This window comes from Zeugodacus cucurbitae, chromosome 4 (assembly GCF_028554725.1).
Source record: "Zeugodacus cucurbitae isolate PBARC_wt_2022May chromosome 4, idZeuCucr1.2, whole genome shotgun sequence".
Classification (NCBI taxonomy): domain Eukaryota; kingdom Metazoa; phylum Arthropoda; class Insecta; order Diptera; family Tephritidae; genus Zeugodacus; species Zeugodacus cucurbitae.
The window spans coordinates 38,480,071-38,489,571 of record NC_071669.1 but is presented as its reverse complement, the minus strand read 5'-3'; positions in this window follow the sequence as shown (position 1 = coordinate 38,489,571).

The following is a 9,501-nucleotide window of genomic DNA, read 5'->3' as shown; positions in this document are numbered from 1 at the left end:
AGCATAAAAAATTTAAATATTTTTTGCCGGAAAAAATACAACCATTATTACGAGGGCTGCTATATATATTTCTGGCCTAATAATGAAAATAGGAATATTTATCAACGAAAATGGTTTTATTGTTTTTCAAAATATTCTCCATCAAGATTTATACACTTTTGCATGCGCTCAAACCAATTTTCGAAGCAAATGCATAGGCATGCCTCTATCTGAAGGTAGGTTACATGACGGTCTTGCATTATCAGTTCAGGTACGGCATCGATGTTGTCTGGCACAACGGCTGTTTTTGGACGACCTTCACGACGATTGAATTCGTTGTACCAGTTTTTCACAGTGCTATAGGATGGTGCTTCATAGCCATACAAAGATTTTAGTTCATCGATGCACTCTTGTCGCGATAATCCACGTCGAAAGTTATGAAAAATTATCGCACGAAAATGTTCACGAGTTAATTCCATTTTTAAGCCGAGATGAATTTTTTAATTCCCTGTAAATAAAACAATTCACGATTAAATGACAAAACGTTCTGAGTGATGTTATGCTAAAAAATGTCAAACTTTCCAATGGAAATGTCAGATTGCACCTGGCAACACTTAGTGTTGCCTAGGCCAGAAATATATGTATATAGCAGCTCTCGTATGAACAAATTGTTCAAAGATTATTGAGCGCTTTGAATTCTTGCTCTAAATTGAACTCAGTGCAAATGTTTACCTTTGCAAATTTAATGCCAAACAACCCATTACTTTCTCTTGTTCTTGCGATATTTACTTAAGTATACATATTCTGTTTAAAAACAGTGCACCATTATAAATCTGAAAATATACACCAAATATTGAAGAGCAATTTCACGAGGAACTATAAAAATGTATGTATTATAAATATATTTTTTTAATCTCATCACAAAATGTATCTACGTGTTTATGTACTTTCAAGTTTTTAGTTAAGTGAAGAACATCCAAATTATTTTCGGATCATTAAATCTTCAATTGATTATTTCCAGCGAATTTTTTAACGGTTCGGATTTTCTTTATAAGATTTATACAAATGTAAATGTATAGAAATTTGTTCAAATAAATACATAAACAAATATATTCAAACATTTGGCCATGAAAGACTTTGGTATATATATATGAATATATATACATGTATATAGTGATGTTTATAAAATTTGTGTTTCGCCAGCAACAAATCATTAGGTCATGGCTATTGTTGTCCGGCGTATATCCATCTGGGGATTTGGAACTCTATTTGAAACGTGATGCGTCGTTCTTTCGTCGCAGCTGTGATTGACTACTAATCATTTTGTATCTATGTCATTGATGCATGCACTTTGATTAAATTTAAAATTTTTAACATTTGTGAATCGAGGTAAGATTTTGCATTTATGTAAAAAACTGAATTCGAGGGTCTACTAAATACCATAAAGTTAGTGGACAACGAAAACTTTAAAATTTATTGATGATGAAAATGCCTCGTTCCATATGGAAGAAGTCACGATTGACAGGCTAAAATAAAAAATTGAGTAGAGAATACATAGTCAGATTTATTGTATACTGTTCCAGCCATGAAAATAAAAGTGCGCTGCGAAACGTTCATGTGAATATTATCTTAAGCATTTTTGATGAATGACTCCTATTTAAACTATTAATATGATATTTTAATTCCCTTTCAAATCTCTCTCCATTAGATGAAGCTATTATAAGAGGTTTCATCTTCATTTCATTTCATTTCATTCATTTCATTTTCCCTGTTTAATATTAAAGTTATCCGAGTATTAGCAAATGTACAAATGATATACATATGTGCTCCATTTACTCATACTTTAAATTTGGTGTTGAATCAAATTATATTTTGAACTAGCACCACACTAGGCAACACGTTTTTGTGGCTAAGGTATACATTAAATTAGTAAATCTTTCAATGCAGAGAAAGAATTCTTACGCATAAAGACGAAAACGTTATAACCGATAAATTTTAAAATGATTGATAGACATTATTGTAGATCTGTGTTAACGCGTAAATCATCATAATTTGTAAAACTTTGATTTTTTTATTCGTATATTGGAGAAAGTAACAAATGACCAAATTTCATAGTTGGCTTTATCTTGGCTTTGGTGACGATATTGATTACCTTCTTCACAGCCAGTCTTGTTCTCTTGCAAAGTTTAATGTTGTTTTATGTTACGCAGCATGATGACAACTCACACTACTTTTAATTGCAAGTGAGTGGGGATAGTCCAGCAATTTAAAATAGTCTGTGGGATAATTGAATACGTCATCCTGGTTTGGAGCTGTGTCAACTCTCCTTTAACGAAATTCTAAATTGTCGCATTAAGATCAAAGAGATCCTTGTTCTTTGTCACCAATATAGGTCATTCAATCAGCCATTTATGTTTATTATATTATGGTTACATGTCAGGAAAAACACGATGAATAAGCTCCTCTTTCGAGGCCATGAAGTGAGAGAAACCCGTTAAAAATACTATTAATCCATCGAGGTGTCAACTGCGTCGCTACCATTTTAAACTATTTCTACAATCGCAGTATGATATTGTTGGAAAACCACTCGTATATTATTTGTTAATTGGCGATTCTTTATGTGTCGCCACAAATTAGATGATTTTAGGAATGGGATTAGTTCGTCAGCAACAGTTGATCCAGGAATAGTCTGGCGAAAATCACCTGCCAACAGAATCATGGCTCCACCAAAATATTTTCGATGTGCAGTACCTCCAGCGACTTGAATATCTGGAAAATCTTCTTTATAGCTCTTTTTTTGGCGATTTTGCAGACTGGTGTTTCGTTGATTTGCAATTTAGGAGTAATTTCAAGGCCGAATTGTTCAGGAATTACCTCAATTTTCGTTATTCTGTTGGACTTTATTTCAAGTTGTGTGTAATAAAATTACATCAATAAATTGCGAGAGTATAAAATGTTCGGTTGCCTTTCCCTACTTGTTACAAATTGTTTTGGGCTATCGACACAGCCTTATACAATTGAACAATGATAAAAATATTTTAACAAAGCAATAATGACAAATTTCAAAATATAATTATTATTATTTTTTTTTTTGTTTTTATAATTTTGTTGTCAATTCAAATAAAATCATCTTCTTGTTATCTTCGATATATATATATTTTTCGATATATACTTACTTTCTAATCCTTCCCAGGCCTTCCATAAATATTTCAAAACTAAAATTAGCCAGAGACTAACGACACAAATTCGTTGTATGGGTGATTAGAAAATTGTGGATTTAAGACTTTTTCAGGCAATTTTTCAATATTAAAACATTCTAAACAAAGAATTTGCGAAATCGGTTCAGCGGTTCTCGAGTTATGCGCTTAGCAACACATTTTGCGATTCATTTTTATATTATAGATGTAACAAATAACATCTATTTATAATAATTTATTAGTGATAAGTTTTAGTCAATATTTGAAAGTATATGATAAACTTAAAAACACTTTCCGGCTTATTAGAGTGAGTAATTTGAATAATGAAATAAGCGGAAGTCCAAGTAGACATACCTCTAACATTAGTGCATGTAAGGGGCATTCTCTCGGCTTTGCGAAGCCCTTCGTGCTATATTAAGAGAATTCCCTCATAGTTTTCTTGACATGTTGGCACGTTCTATTGTCTATGTACTGATGAGTTGCTGATCCCCACTGCAGTTTTATATACGTTTGAATCATTTTTGCAGTGAATTTCTACAGTGAAACAACAAGTTGTAAGTGAATAAACTTGTTGGCAACTAAAATTACTGTCTAATATTCGATAATTAAAAAACATCATATATAACGATCCAATGGTTTTACTCCAGGACTAGTGGAATATGTATAGAATCGTAGTCGTATAAAATCCTGGTTGCTGCATAAGAAAGATATTAGTCTATCTAGCTGGGTTTCCGGTAAGTACTGGCTGTAAAGTAGAAGTGTGTGACTGTTGTGGAAAATTTAATTGTTAAAAATTCAATGATTTATGCAATATTAAAAATAATAAATTCAAACAAAATAAGCAATATTTTATACTTACACTTAACTTTTAAACATTATGAAAAATTTCAGTCTCATGAAAATTAATGATGCTTCAGAAGCACCATAAATTTTCATATATCTTTGATATTACACTTAGTTTCTATATGTATACTTACCGCATACTAATGCAAAGTATCAGGCGCTGGCTATGCAAATTAAAAATGCACTTTTTATGTCAATATTTTCATCCACTCTTTCATTTATTTTATTCAAATATCGATTTATTGGCTCATTCGATACAATTATTTAAATATCAATTTTAAGTTAAACACTGCATTCCGACTACTATTTATTTATTTAATTTGTGTGTGTTTCATTTCAAATTTCATTAAAATCCAATATTACTACGATTTGAATTAAGTTTCCGCCTTTTCTCTTCAGCCTGTCGACGCAACAACACTCACAAGTAGTTTTGTCATTTTTATAGTATTTTACTTATTATAATACGTTTCTAAGATTTGATCATATGTCACGCTACAATAATTACCGTATAATTTATCTTCACATTTTCGAGTTGAATTATTCCTTGTCTTGAGTTTACATCTTTGTTGTATGCATCTTTATTTAAGTGTTTAGTGTTTTTATTTATAAAGTATATTTAAATTTTATTTACTTATGTGTATAAATAAAATTTCTTTTATATTCAATAACATTCAAAAACGATTTTTTTATTTATTTTTGTTGTAATTTTACTTTTTGTTTCATCTTCTTTACAAATTATTGTACATTGTTTTGTGTAAGTGTTTGGTTTTAGTAAATTCTCTACAAATTCATGCTCGTATATTTAATATAAATCTAACCACGTATGCACTTATAACTGTACACATACATATTTCTTATGCGAAGAACCCTATTAAAACAATTTACTGGAATATGCTTATCGCCACAAGACAATTGAGAGCGTGTGTGTGTAGTAGTTTGGTGATTTGGTCTCCATTTTGTTTTTTACTTTAACTATTCTAGTAATATTTATATGCTATTTTTAAAAATATGCTCCCTACATTTATAGCTTTCGCATTATTTCTGTACATACGAGCGCACACATTACACACATTTTCACAAAACTACTCGATTCTCTATACTAATAACACACTTACTCACTAGAGTTTATTGTTATTTAATTTTATTTATTTTTTTTTTTCGTTTTTCTATCAATAAATTAGTAATACAGTAATTTGCTCTAATAAGTGTTACGTATAATTTATTTTAAATTATATTATTCATCTGCCGTAAACAATTACGATTCTTAAGTAGAGTTTAATATTGTTTAAACAAAGGTACGGTTTAAGTTGTGAAATGATCGGTACTTAGTGGTCATTACTGCTCACTACTGTATGCATATCTACAATGCTAAGTAAGTTGTTGCTCACAAAATGCTTAACGAAAATTCATAAGAGGAACAAAAACTCTGCACATTAGCTGCCTACTTAGTCTAGCTTGATCGTTGCAAGAGTTGCATGTTCAATAATTGGAGTTAACAGCTGTGGTGTTTATCAGCAACATTTGTAAATATGTATGCGAATTCGTGAATTTATGTATAATATTTATATACATATATACTTGTATATATACGTTCATTTCCTTTTGGTGTTCTTTGTGTTTTTCAAATTTTTGCGTTTGCTTGCCATTTCGTTTATAAAATTCATAGCATTAACACAAATAATGGTATTTTTTGCGATTTTTAGCATCTGCTAAATATAAGTATGTACTTGGTATATACAGATGAAGTTGCGTATATATCTGGTATATTTTTAAATGATGTTTTATTCTGTACAAAACATACATATATGTATGTAAGCAAGCGAGTGTGTTGCATTTTCATGAATTTTTTAATCGTTTTTAGGCTACTTTTAAAAAATTTTAGTTTAAGAATTGAAATTGAAAAATAATATAAAATTTGAAATAACTTCGGCTATTTGGAGTATATTTATAAATGCATTATTGATAAATATCATGTGCTTTGTTTAATTGCAATAAACATTAGATCACTCAAGGATGTGATAAGAGACTCGTTTCACGACATTTGTCATGTCTGATTAGCCAACAATCTCTGCATGACTCAGATGCGCAATGCATCGGGCTTTCATTAAAGTAAAGTACTTCTATAATGGTGATTCAGCAAATATTTATATAAATACATAATAACTTTCGAACAATGTAAACTTAGAAGTATTCGGAAATACTTCTGATTAACGGAAATTAACAGTGCAATTTCCACAGAACAGGGTACTTTCATTCGATCAACATAACGAAGATTCATACGAGCTACAAATTGAGTTTTGCTCCACTGAAACCAATTATTAATTATACATTTTTTTGAATTTGTTTTGAATCTCTATGCCGAGTTATAGAGAAAGTTTCAATTAAAAAACCCGTTATAATAATAGGAAAGGATTAGCGGTTCAGACAGCGCTGTATATATGTATGTACATACATATATGATCCAAATAGTCAAAGTCAGAAAGATTTAAAGGAAACGTTTACAAAATTTAAGAAATCACACAGAAATTCAGACACAATATAACTCCATTCTACATATGTACATATTTGCCCAGCTTAGTGCTTAGTGCCGTTCAGTGAATTGGGTAAACAGTAGAAACAATAGACATAATGAGGCAAGAAAGCTGTGACTTAATGCCAATACATCTCACATATTTTAACACACACTATTTGTATTTGTAAGCCTATAATTTAAAACACACACACCTCAATTAATTTGCATACAAATATTTCTTCGTTAAAAACGCCTGCAGTGCAAACGAAATCGCAATGCAAAATTCATTTAATGCAAAAATATTAAAATATCGCTTGCGATCATTTATTGCTTTACTTAAAACTATGGACGTAACTCCGGGATGGGAAAGTGCAAAGTGCGTTGAATGTAGCATACAAAAGCATTACTTTCGTATTTCAATTACGATTATATGTATGTATGTGTATGTGTCTCCTTATGTATGAATGTGTATATGTGTGTGTGTTGCTTAATTTTTTAAGCGCGTGCAAATTTTATTTAAGTAAACCAAATTAATCACGACTTTTTTAAACAAAAATCTCATTTATGTGTGTAAGCAACTCAGAATGAACTTTCGCAAGATTTTCCTCCATGCTGGTACTGGTAAGCTCTATCTAGCCGTTATTGCTTTGAAGACGTCTATCAATGTATATTCTTTGCCAGTAAATATAGAGTGCTTTGTAGAATCTTTTCATATTTGAAAGTAGAAACAATGTTGATCTCGCTGTGCGAATAAACAATCGGCAATATTAATAAACAAATTTTCTTCCCACCTGACATGGCAGACTCTCACTTTACCCGCCTTTTGCGCAAAAACTGAAATTCTCGGACACTTTGTTTATACTAAAATATTTACCTGAACTCTATGAACGCGTTAAAAATTAAGTGCTGAACTAATTTCCTCTCAAAGAAAATAAATATATATACATTTGTGTACTTGATATTACTTTTGCATACATTTTTAGGTTATGTTCAATGCTATACAGCAAGGCAATTTTGCGTAAATAACGAATACATGAACTAGTAGTCACGTCATCAACAATTTTTGCAGATTTGATTAGAAAAAACATTTTACGTAGAAGTCTCTTAATCTAAAAGAGCATTTCCATGAAAATCGATTATGCAAGGTCCCTCACATTTATAATTAGATCATGATAATAAACTTTTCATAACCTGACCGAAGATGACCTTATAATTTCAATTAGCATAAGTAAATACAATATCCAATATTAGAGTATTGCAGTACGAAACCTAAAGTGAAAGATTCCCTAAAGTACATCGCTTACTTATTCATTAGGAACAACTTTTTTGTTTCAAAGAAAAATAAATTCATTAGTTCTATGGGTTTCTGTTAACACCATTGTTCATACTTTATGGACTTTTAGCAGATTACTATACGTTTAGGACTATTCTTTGAGGAAGTACTGTTAGAATGAAATGTCCTTATCGTAACTTGATTGACCATGTGATCTTTAAAATGGGAAGGCAGTCGGAGACGACCAGAGCTATCATAAGAACATTCAAGACATTTCAGAGAAGAGGATTTGATGACACGTAAAACAAATTCTTCAGTTGATAGAAGTTTGTTAACAAAAATAAAAGATTTATTGGTTCTTTCTAGAATTTCTACTCCAGTTGATAGTTATCATCGGACTGTTACTTTGCCCTTTCAACTACTGAATGACGTAGACGAGACTCAACACTTTGGGTTATCGGAAGATCTTTATACCTAAACTCAGCGATAAAACATGTAATATGAATGTGTGAATGTACATATGTATTTGTATGTCTATGACCCAATATTAATTATCCTTTGCTTCCAATTACGTATGTACCATAGTTATTAATTACTTTATACTGGTTTGATTACCTTTATTGTGGTTGCTTATAGCAACATTTACTTTTGAATCATTCCATTACAGTTGTTGTATGTGCCATTTTGATTTCAGTTCTCTTCATTTTGATAAATTTTCAAGTACATAGGTATGTATATATGAGTATAATAGCTTTACTTTACTTATCGACGTCTATTTTTGCCATTACATTCTCAGCCGCAATTTGTGGCTTTATTTATATTCTCCAAGTGTGTTAAACTGTTTTACTTCTTTTGGACAGTGCTGAGCAGTTTATTTTCGGCCAGCAAGTGTATGAATATTTAGCTATGTATAATCCTATCGTATGTAGTTATGTGGTTATTTTGGATATTTCATAATTTGCACTACTGGAAAGTTTATGTTTGCAATATCTTAATTTCAATTGGTGGTTTCCTCTTTATCAGTTTGCTGCAATTGTTTCGTGATTTGTGAATTGTATAGATGGATTCTACGTTATTTGTTGGTATGTACGTATGTAAACAAAACATAAATTTGTTTTTTAAAACGACTTCGCCACTTTTTTTTTAATTTGTTGAGTTGTTATGGGAATTGGTGTTCTTAAGTATGTATAACTATGGTAATGGTATCTTTGTAATTATTGGTACGGTTATCAAAAAACACTCACTTAACTGCTTATGCTTAATGTATTGTATGTATGTAAGTCTAATAAATACTATTGGAGAATGGTTCTTATTGCACTAGTTGGAAATTATTTTCATGCTTTCTATTTATAAGATTTTTGTTTTTGTTATAATTCCAGTATAAACACACTGTATCTTAATACATATGTACATTTTTGTAAATGCTATATTTATATTTTTTACGTACGTCATATATGGTACATATACAAAATCGTCGAAGATAATTCGCGTTTCGATATTTCGCCTATTTTCGTACACGTTTTCTTAAAGGTTCAGTTATCGCAGGTTGCTCTTGAGTTTTTTGAAATATTTCAATAAATTTCTTTGTAAAATAAAATTAAAATTGCTCTAATAAAACTCACAAGTTTATGCTATGCAAGTTTGTTTACTATCAGTAATGATGCTTGTGTTGTTGTTGTGTGGTTGCAAAATAATTA